The following is an 11,450-nucleotide window of genomic DNA, read 5'->3' as shown; positions in this document are numbered from 1 at the left end:
ACACACACATCACTCTCACACTGTCTGCCCCGTCTTGCACAAAACCGTGTTGTATTGTGCGGGTTGTTGCTAGGAGACAAATTCCAAACCTCTTGAAACAGAGGCACTTGCGCCTCATTTCCAAGCCGGCGTGTCGGCAGAGAAAAGAGAGCAAAGCAGAGGGGAGCAGAGGGACGGGGCGAGGGGAAAGGGGGCTCACAGAGACCAGGGAGGGGAGCTCTCCCACGCACAAAACCTTTCACTCTCAGCAGGAACAAGTCCACAGCTTCATCGGTCTCCTGCACCGACGTCTGAGTCTGAAGAAGCAGCAGAGGAGCTGAGTGTACTCAGACGCAGCGTCAAAGTACTGGATAAAAAGAAAAGAAATAAAAAGAGGTCTTCTCATCTCCCATCAGTTCTCCACCTGGGATTTCTCCCGTTGGACTCGATTTCGCCGGTTGAATTCGAAGTTGGTTGAGTTTATTCTGGCCGACCGGCGAACAGAACGAAGTTGTGAACGATTTCTGCTCTGTTTTAGGTGATAGCAGCCGAGGAAGAGAACGAGGCAACTCTTCCAAATATCGAGCGGAAAAATTACTTAACAGAAACACCGCAATTGTGAACTTTAGTTTTGTCAACATTAGAGGAATATCAACAAAGTTTTGCACACATTTGTAATGGAGACAAATGTGTTAAGGACGACCTGGAGTAAGACAACCACTAATCAGAGTATGATGCTGGAAACTCTCTCCCAGTGTTTCCAATAGGCATACTGCATTTTTATTTAGTTAATGAACCATCCATCCATCCATCCATCCATTTTCTAACACCCTTGTCCCTTAGAGGGGTCAGAAGGGGTGCTGGTGTCTATCTCCAACTAACGTTCCGGGTGAGAGGCTGGGTTCGCCCTGGACAGGTCGCCAGTCTGTCGCATAGTTAATGAACATATTAACTAAATAAAAAGTAATTGATAATCGCTCTTCAGAATAAACCATGGTGACCCTCCTTCATCAGACAGTAAAATCCACTGCTAGATGTAAATCCTTGCCGTGTTGGGTGCTTACAAAGCCATGACCCTGGGTAAATAAATGCCTCGTCATTCTTCATCAGTCATGCTTCCGCAGAACGAGCAGAGCTGAGAGACACTTTCAACCTCCTGTCATGTGTTTTTTTTCCCCCCTCCCATCAGGCCGTCTCTTCTGCTGCTGCATGTCTCTTTGTCTAAGTGTGAAACTGTCACAGTGCCTTAAACCAACGCCCCACAGTGTGTTTCCCTGCCACTGCTCCTCCGGTCCGAGGTGTCATGACGGCCTGAGGTCAGCCGTCTGCCTGACATCATATGGAAGAAGAATCCTTCACCAGAGAATTTGAAATACTATATCTTAAAGTTAGGGGTTGATGTAAGAGGCTGAAGATGACACTTCACCTCTGACTCCTACCCAGGGGTCACCTGCTGTAGCTCTCTGTCTGCCCGTGTGTCACCTGCACGGTGGAAGTCGGGGAAAAAAGAAGTCCTATTTTTAGGCTGGTATCAGCGGACCAAGGCCGCCGCAGCCATCAACACTCATGACTGGTTTCTTCCATTCCGGTTGAAGTTGCAGTGCTTGTGGAGTAAACTCCTGTTACACAATGATAATTATAGCAGAGCCTTCTCATTCCGCCACGTTGGACTTCAATATGCCACCACGGCTCTTAGCAGGTGCGGATCACTTTGGGTGGAAATAGAGCTCATGAAAACCACTAAGGGTCAGCTGCTCAATTAGTCGGAAATCAGCACATCCACATGTTTATATCAAACTCCAGGAAACCTCATTCCACCAGAAGACACCAGTGATGTGAAAGGCTGGTGTGGAGCATCCACAAGCTACATTTCCATTACAAATGTGTACAGAACTTTGTATATTAATACTCCACTAATGTCGTAAAAACACAATTTGTAATGGCGGTGTTTCTATTAAATACGAAACACAATTAAAATCACACGTGAATAAGTTTGTTCATGTGATAAGTCACTAAAAAAAACATGCAGCGCCATGATCTTCCTACCACTTCCTGTCTCCATGGTTTGCGCCAGTGGCAATATTCAGTTGTTGATGGATGTTGTCACATTTTTGTGTGATGTGAAAAAAGTGCTTCCATTGAGTTATTTTTTTTTTTTCCAAAATTGGCATGTTTCCATTAAGCAAATTTATTTTCGAAATGTCAAATTGTGCAGTTGGTCATTAGTTACCATCTTCTTGCCAATCTAAACATTGCTGCATGGGTAGAGAAAATGGATGAATGAGGTAGAAATTTCAGCGATAACTCGAATAGTAAAATGGATTGTCATGTTTTGTGGTGGCGAAGGGCTAAAGTGGTAACAGGACATCGGCAGACATATCTGAGAAGAGTTCATATTTTAATAAACTGAAATCTTAATAGTCATCTCCAAGGGAAGACTGGTGAAAACCAGCCCATTGTTCTGTGCTATGCTTCGTACAGAGGGTCTGGACTCTCAGCCATTGAGAAACAATTGCTCCTGGAAGTATTTTGCATTGAAATTTTAAATTTTACCCAATTGCTAACTTGACCGTGACGTGTGTAATGTCACAGTTGATGCTATGAAGCTTACTGGAAAAGCTTACTGTGCTTCTCAAAGACAGAAGTGCCAAACCAAACAAGGTGACTGTTAATTCAATATTTGAAAGCGTGGCCAACATGGACTGGACCAACGGCTTCGTTCACTTCCTCCACTGGCATCGCTAAAACTAGCTAGCAAGCTAGACTACAGTTCTAAAACAGTGCAAAAAAATCTACGTCATTGTTCATAACTTCTTCTGTTCACTGATTTATTGAAGAAATTCAACAGGAGGAATCCAAGTCAATGGGAGGATTTGAATCAAGTGGACTAGTGGCCAGGCTAAGGGAACACAGCAACCAGAGACAAAGATAAACTGGAGACAGACAACTAGACAACAATCAGACACAAAGTTAAATACCAAAGGGGCAAACTGAAAACACTGTCAACAAAAACACAAACAGGTATATTTCATGATAAAAAATGTCTTGAGTGCTGTGTCTCACAGGTGTAAGTCCATCGTTTAGCACCCTGATCTTCCTCTCCTCTGAACAGAGGGTGACGTCACCAGATCTCCGTCCAGGAGAACTCCTTTGGGATGTGGTGGAACCGGAGGTTCTGAATGAGGAACTGTGTGATCCTCTTACGTCAACAGGGACAAAAAAAAATAAAAATCTCATTTCCAACATCTGCCATGAAAACTGAAAGCACTTCATGAAGGTAGAGCGGGGGTCTCACCTGGCACTAGTGAGCCGTACCTGGCGATGTGTCTGGTGAGTGGACGTGTCCACGGTGATCCGGGTCGGACAGCAGATGGGTCTCACACACAGTCCTTCCTGTGCCTGAGTCACCGGGTCTGGTATGTGATAATGAAGCAGTGAGCATGCTGCTATTTGCTTTACTCACCACTACTTTGAATTTCTGGCGGTCCAACAAACGTGAGCACTGGCAGAGTATCCAAAGCCAACATTGCACTCCAGTAATGACCTCTCCCTCTGGTTTTAATCGCGGTATTGTGTTACAGGTGATCTTTTAGTCATCGGTTCTGACCGAGGTTTTTTTAAAATTTTTTTTTTACGTAGCTCCTCTCATGATTCAGCGTGTGTCACGAAGGATCAAAGGCGTTGAGGCTCAGCCCAGCAGCGCTCCACTGTGTGTACGGACGACGTTTATTTATTTAGACGCAGATGTGGACGGCCACGTTTACGTCCATGTTAGCCCTTAACTTTTCCAGCTCCGTCATGGAATAATTACACTTTTCTTTATTTAATGTTAACTTAGAGCTCCCTTCTGAAGCTGCTACCCCCGCGATCCGACCCCGGATAAGCGGAAGAAGATGGATGGATGGATGGATGGATGGCTGGATTAGAGCTCTACAATAGTATACGAATGATATCCTCCCCCCTACACACACTAGGAACTCTGTAGGAACCAAAGACAATGAATAACATTTTATTCAACAGGCAGATTTTTTTAGTATTTGTGTAATTTCTAAATGATAAAAACTAAAGCTCCTTTAAATGACTGAAAAATCATGAAACGGCCAAAGGCAAAACATTTTTTAAAGTGGCTTTATAATGTGTTGCCAAGGTGACGGTCTGTTTGCTGTGCCGTGTGGTTCCAGCTTTAAGAGCAAACCTCCAGATAGAAACGTTGATACGAACAGCAGCGCTGAAGAAAGCAGTCTGTCTTCAGGAGCCAGCTGGTGGAATCTCAGCTGGCTTGATAGAAATACAAACCGTTATTTATTAACTGAGATTCATTCTTTGACTTTATACTTTTTGATTTATCAAGGATTTTTTACAATTTCCTTTACGATTCATAAACCCAGTTAAACGTTACGTTGATCAGGGCCGTGCAGAGACCTTTGCAGGGGCGGGGGCTCAAAGTTAAAAAAAGGGCACATTGAACAAGATCTTAAGACACCGTACAGCAACATAGCAACAACCCATATTAATCAAGAATTAATCATTGCCACCATGTGGGGAAATGCAAAGCAAATCAAGTCTATATTTTCCCCAACAGGTATACAGTTGCTGTTTCTGCTGCTGACAGTCCTGGAGGGCTGAGCTGATCTGAGACTGTAGCTGTTAAACAGATCAGAGTAGAGAAGGTCAAAGGTTATGAAGTTATGAAATAAGAAAATTTGCTGCCATTTTACTAATGAAGCCCTAATAATATCTATTTAACCTCTAGAACAACTTGGCTGTAGACTGATTTATAGATCCAAAAAGCTCAAAGGGGTTAACTCTATATAATAGTTTGATGTTAAACCTCTAGATCTAGAATTATAAGACTGGAATATCAAGGCAAATAAAACTCAGTAGTTGCTGGTAGGGGCCATTCAGGAGCCTCCAGACATTCAGGGGCCCCTAGAAATGGTTTAATTCTTGCCCATAATTTGATAGTTAGAGGACACAGATCTTCCTCCTCACCATGGACCCGGAGTCTGAACAACATGGAGGCTCTGAGAGTCATTATTAGACTGAGGGCAGCCAGACTAGTTCAATTAAATATTTAGTTAAATATTATTGCTGAGGGGCACAAGCAGGCCTTCTGACATACAGATTAAAAAAAAAAAAAAAAATAGAAAAGAAGTTTTTTTTGAAAAAAACAAACAAACAACAACCTTAAAAAGGGCACTAGGGGCATCAAGGATAAAAGGGGCAGGGGCTCAATACCCCTTCGCTCCCCCGACCCCCTCCTCTGCACGTGCCTGACGGTGATGGTAGGGAGGTCTTCTACCTGGAAGGGCTTTGAGCACCAAAGATAAATTGGCAAAATATGCAGCAGCAAAAAAGTAAAAATAAAATAATAAAAAATGCTGCAATAAATCGTAAAACATTCAAAAAGCTGCTCAGCAATTATAAGCAGGGTTTGAGTGCTGTCAGGCATGTCACATTTTTAAGACAATAGCAAGAAATTATTGCGTTTATGAGCAGTGAACACATTTAAAGTGAATTATAAGAAAGAAACACCAAGCGGGAATATGGACCAGTGAAGTTCGGCAGACTATTGTAATGCTTGTCTTCGCTTGTTTCAGCCTCTCCACCCACTCTGATGGGTTTCAGTTGATCTGTCATTTTCCCAGGTGTCCACTATGCCGAAACAATAAACTTTCTTTGATTGAAATTAGGGGTAAATTTGGCTATTTTGCTGTTTTCTTTATAATAATCACACAGTTTCTGTAAAGGAATTGCACCTCTGCTGCCCATTTACATAAAACATAAAACACACCAAGACAACGTGGACATTAAGGTTCAGTGTAAAGATTCGGAAACATTTCTCCTAATAATTTATCACAATATTTAGCTTTTAATGAGAATAAACAAGTTAGTAATGATAATAAAATGCTATAATCCTGTAAAAAGATAAAAACTGGGTGAAATATTGAGGAAGAATGGAGCGAATGAACAAACAATAGAAATGATCTTTATGTTTAATGGCCTTTCATATGATGGCATATGAGGCCCATATGAAAGGAAAAAGTAATAAAATTAGGAGAATAAAGTCATAAAAGTACTAGAATAAAGCCGTAGTTTCACGAGAACAAAGTCGGATGAGATTAAAGTTGAAATGATATGAAAATAAAGTCAATATTTTGAGAATAAACTAATATTAGCAGAACAAAGTCGTAAAATTACGACATCATTGTTCCTCTCGTAATTTTGTTCTTTATTTTCTTAGCGTGGCCCTGACACTCCGCCGTATTTTCCACATAGCTCTTTGAACAACAAATCGCACTAAACTGTTTCAGTCCTTTAACAAAGCAACACAGTTTACATCTTTAGTGTTCTGTACTTCTGATAATGGGAGATATTGAACTGCGATCCGCCGCTGGTTATCTGAGCTTAAGAAGAACCGTTTAGGTTATTGGTGGAGATAAACGTGGAACTCTATTGTTGGACCGTCAGGAAAGCTGATAGAACATTTCACAGTTTTATCTCATGAAAGCAGAAACTGACACTTTGTGTGTGTCCAACCCCGGTGACCCCAGTGAATGACACCATATAAATCCCCACCAGGCCTTGCATTTTTTTTTTTTTTTTTTCTCTGCTAGTGAAGGCTTGCCTGATGGGGGAAAGTCCTACTTGTAGAGGTCATTATGTGACACTCCAATGAGTTATTGCAGACATGACGCAAACAAGACAGGGACTGCGTGTGTGTGTGGGCGTGCGCGTGCGTGTGTTTGTGTTTTTCACTCATGGGTGAGGCAACGGAGATGACATCAGTGATGCCACCTTCAAATGACTGCACCTTCACCTCTTGAAGGCCCTGCCCTCCTTGGGAGTGTTTTCGTGTGCGATTAGAGGAAGACAGATGGCCCCATCTGTCTTTCATTTGGCCGTTTTTCACCGTTTCCTGCCACCATCACTCTTTCTCCGAGCGCTGTGCTGTTTTTTTTTTTTTTTTGGCGTTCTGACTGTGCGCGCACGTCATAAACGGCTTATCAAAGCAACAATAAAACGCCCACGCAGGCCCTCCCATTACAGCCCATTAGCAGCCATTTGCATTGTTGGGATTCTCGCCGAGCGATGGATCGGCGCGCGAAAAAAAAAACAAACAAAAAAACAGGGCCGGCGAAGATGAACCCGAGGGGCTCTGGTGCCGGACGGGACCTGAATTTACGATCAAAACGAGCCTCAGTAAATGCACGTCCATTTCTAATTCCACCGGTTCTTGTTCCCGTAAAGCCGCATTTATGAGGTCATCTGCAGCAACCCGTGCGTTTGTTTCATCAAGCTGCAGCAGATAGAAAGGATTCACTGGTGCTTTTTTTTTTTTTTTTTTTTTTTACTTTATAATAGGCAGGGCGCTTTCAATACACCATTGAAACTACGCTAAGTCCTTTGCTTACTCAGAAAGCTTTTCATGCAAGCCTTTTTACACACACGAGTAAACACATGAAAGCAGCACCGCTCACGTCATGTGTCATTTGTTCAGGGTGTTTTTTGTGTGTGTGTTTTTTTTTTTTTTTTTTTTTTTTTTTAAACCAAGCATTGCCATTCAAAGCCTCAGACACGAAGGATTGCTTCACCGTTTCCATCTTAATACAATACACACAAATAAATCTGTGTGCACGGCGGCAGACTGTAGGGTTCCTCTTTGCACGCCGCTTATTCACATCAACTATTACGCTTTCAGAATGATCCAGTTTTGAGAGCTTTACATGTTTTATTCCCACATTTGAGCTCAGAAATGATCGAGTGAATATACAGTTATAGTACACGATACATGTAGTTAAAAGTAATGTAATGATGAAGCATCATGGTGACAGGAATCCGTCCTGTAGCCATAAAACATACGTTGTTCTCCACATCTGGTGGCAAACTGGTGAAGATGTTTAAAATCACTTAAAATATAAGCAGCTGATATTGCAGTGGATTAGTCTCACAGTTAAGACCTTTGAAAGATCCACTTTTAATTGTATATTTACTCAGTGACAAAAAAAACCCCAAAACAGACAACATAGACACTGAAGCCAAGAGTGGATGTTTTCTTCATATACGTTTTTCCGGATGGTTTTCTCAAGATAAGTTAATCTTGAGAAAACTGAAATGATTGGTATCTGTGTTAAAGCTTATTCCATATTTCAATGCATGCAGAATTTCCTCAAGATGAACTCATCTAAAAATATTGTCAGGAAGTTAATTTATCTCGAGAAAAGTCTTGGGGAAAAGAATGTGCAAAAAAAAAAAACAGCACGAAATTACACGGATATCTTGAGAGAGAAAACAAAATCGTAAAATTAACTTGTTACCTCAAGAAAAAAAAAATTACGAGATCTCGTTATCTCGAGAAAAAAATCAGAAAAATGTATATGCGGAAAAAGAAAATGAACTAATCTCAAGAAAACAATCGTGACATTAACTCATCTCGAGAAAAAAAACATGGTGAATTAACTCTTGAGAAAACTATTGGGAAATGATCTCATTATCTGAAGAATTCCAACAGTATGCGTAAAATGTCCGCTCTCGGCTTCCATGCATAGAAACAACAATTCCTTACAAAAATGTTGTCTGTCGCATGTCTGGGGAAAAAAAATGCATTTATACAACAGAGCAATAAAAACACTCCCCCTGTAGTTTAAAATGGAAATAGAATTGGAAACAATGTAGTGTGCATGTCAGGCCTGTAGGAGGCAGTCAAACTTTGATGGCACAACCCAGATGTGCAGCAGGTGTTTATAAGACTGGAAGAAGAAGACTGCTTCTTCTTCCATATGTTCCGTAAACATGTGTTTTTAGAAATGCTTTTTGGCCAAAGTTACTTAAAGCCACAGTGGAGGGTCGTCTACGGCACAGTGGCAACCAACACGTCACCCATGAATTTCCAGGTCCCACAAATTGGTTTCTGTGGGATTTCTTTCATGCCAAATTGTAGTGGTAAGAAAAATGTAGTTTTGGATGATATTCATCATCTATACCTGAGTGCACTGGCAGGTTTGCGATGGGCTGGTGTCCACCTCCACTGGTCTAAGACGCAGGGTCCGTCTTGGACAAGTGTGTTGACATTTAGGACATTTCAAAAAGTGTTGAGGAAAAACAAAAAGTTCAAGTGTTTTCAACCGGAAGCTATCAAGCAATGTAGTTTGCTTGAAATAGCAACTCGTCAGGTTTAGCTACTTTTAAAAAATTTTCTTGCAAATGTCAGCAGTAGAGCTGTGGCTAGAGATATGATTCCAATCAAGTCGCATTAATCTGTCACAAATGTGTCACCTTTCCTTTAAAGTAAGACAAAACAACAGGCATGTAAAACTCTTTTTAGATTTAGGCATGAGGGATTTAAGTTCTGACTAGCAGTCAGAGATCCTTCTGCATGTAGGATCTTCTTTTTCTTGCCTTGTGCCAGGGTTAGTTAACATTTCTTTCCAGGATGCTAGCGCAGACACAGAACACAACCTGTACCACGGGAATACGGGAATTCTTACTCAATACAGACCAAAAGTTTGGACACACCTTCTCATTGAATTCAGTGAGAAGGTGTGTCCAAACTTTTGCAAAGGACTAAGCGACTTAGCGGACTTAGCATTGAATTCAATGAGAAGGTGTGTCAAAACTTTTGGTCTGTACTGTATATCTCTTGACCGTAGGTGAGGTCAGCTTTTCTTCTTGGCTCTCCTCTTTCATTGACCCCACTGATTGTATCACCACTTGTCTGGAAACCAAGCATCAATCCATCTGTCCAGCTCTCGCTCTATCTTACCATCACCCGTGACCCCTGACCCAGAAGGAGCAGTCCACTATTTTCTGGTTAAGAACCATAGCCTCAGACTTGGAGAGAGTGACTCTTAACCAGACTCATTCTCAGCTGCACACCGCTGCAGTGGATGTTCGAGATCACAGTCTGAAGATGTCGACAGTACCAGAACATGCAAAAGTCAAAGTTGAGACTCTCAGGTTTTCAAACTAGACATCCTGCTCTTTATGTTTGTAAATCCAGTCCAGGAACGCCACAAACAGGATCAGAGACAAGGGGCAGAATCCAAGGTGGTGGAAATAGTTCTCATTTATACTCCCAAGTCTTTAGTTACGCAAAGATGAGTTCAGCACTGTCCTCTTCACAGCAAGTCCTTGACCAGATTTTTTGATCTCCATTGGAAGATTGGAAAGACTTCGAAGAGGCTGGCAGAGAAATCAGTTGCTACGTCCTGCTTTGAGTCCTCTGTTTGGCATTGTTGTTTTGCCGCTTTTGGCTTTTTGTGGAGCTGCCAGTGACAAACATAAGATGAGATACTCGACCTGGGAAGTGGTAGCAATAAAGATGTTCAGCAACAATTTGTCTATTTAGAATGTGAGGTGAGATGCTGGAACTCCTTGACTGTAAACACAGGAGCCACAGGTGTGTTGGCTTCATTGCCTAGTGGTGGTGCTGCTCATTAGAACCATTTGCAATAAATCTATGTCCTGATGGAAAGTGTTTGGTCATTATTTATTATCCTTACAGACTTTGAGCAAGTGAGGCACCTTGATCGCACACTTCTACACTGTTGGCATACTTTGGGGTGAATATCTGACCACTCCTTAATCTCAGTATTAACATTGAAACTGATAGTCTTCCTGCCATGGTTTAAGTTTTTGGAAGCACTTCCACTAGTGGTGAAACAGCAAAATAGGCCAACTCAAACTTTTCTCCACCATAGATTTAGCTTATCGATGTGAGCAGCTGAAGCTTTTGGGAGGGTTCTGTCTTGGTACTCTAGATGTTACACCAATGCAAAACTATAAACCAATTCAATGATAGGTCTAACCTGGTTGGTCCCTGAACATCTTAATAAATGTTATTTTCATCTTTCATAACTTAAATTTGAATTATAGGATGCTGGTGACTCATTAACACCCCGACCTCATGTACAATTGTTTGAACTGATGACCTTGAAGATGTTTTAAAAATGTTTCCAAACGATTTATCCATTCTTCTGAGCTCTTCACAAACTTCCTCGTCGTTCCGACTGTTGGCCGATCCGGTGAGCTTTGTCAACAGAAATATTTATCCTGGCAAAGACAAAATTACAAGCTGCATTGGAAATGGATCACTAATGAGTCGCTGACTGATGTTGGTGTTTTTAAGTGACCAGGAGGGTCAAAGTCATTTTCATGTCGGATCACATCAAGATCATAAATCAAAGGTCCGACTGTGCGGCAGAATGTATTGATAAAACTTCATATTAATAAACTTAAAATAGAAAAATGAATAGCTGTCTCTGGATTTGATGAATACTTCAAGTTAAATGATATTGAAGATCTCTTGTTGTTAATGTAATTTGTCAGTATGCAGATAAAATCTTTTTTCATTTGATTGATAAAATATTTATGCACAAAGCTTGGACCTTGAAGGTTTTATTTATGTGGCCTTCTAGAGCAGGATTGTCCAAAGTGTGGTCTGGGAGCCATTTGTGGCTCTTGAAAGGATT

This window comes from Xiphophorus hellerii, chromosome 7, assembly GCF_003331165.1.
Source record: "Xiphophorus hellerii strain 12219 chromosome 7, Xiphophorus_hellerii-4.1, whole genome shotgun sequence".
Lineage (NCBI taxonomy): Eukaryota > Metazoa > Chordata > Actinopteri > Cyprinodontiformes > Poeciliidae > Xiphophorus > Xiphophorus hellerii.
The sequence above is the reverse complement of the archived record's forward strand: the minus strand, read 5'-3'. Positions refer to the sequence as shown.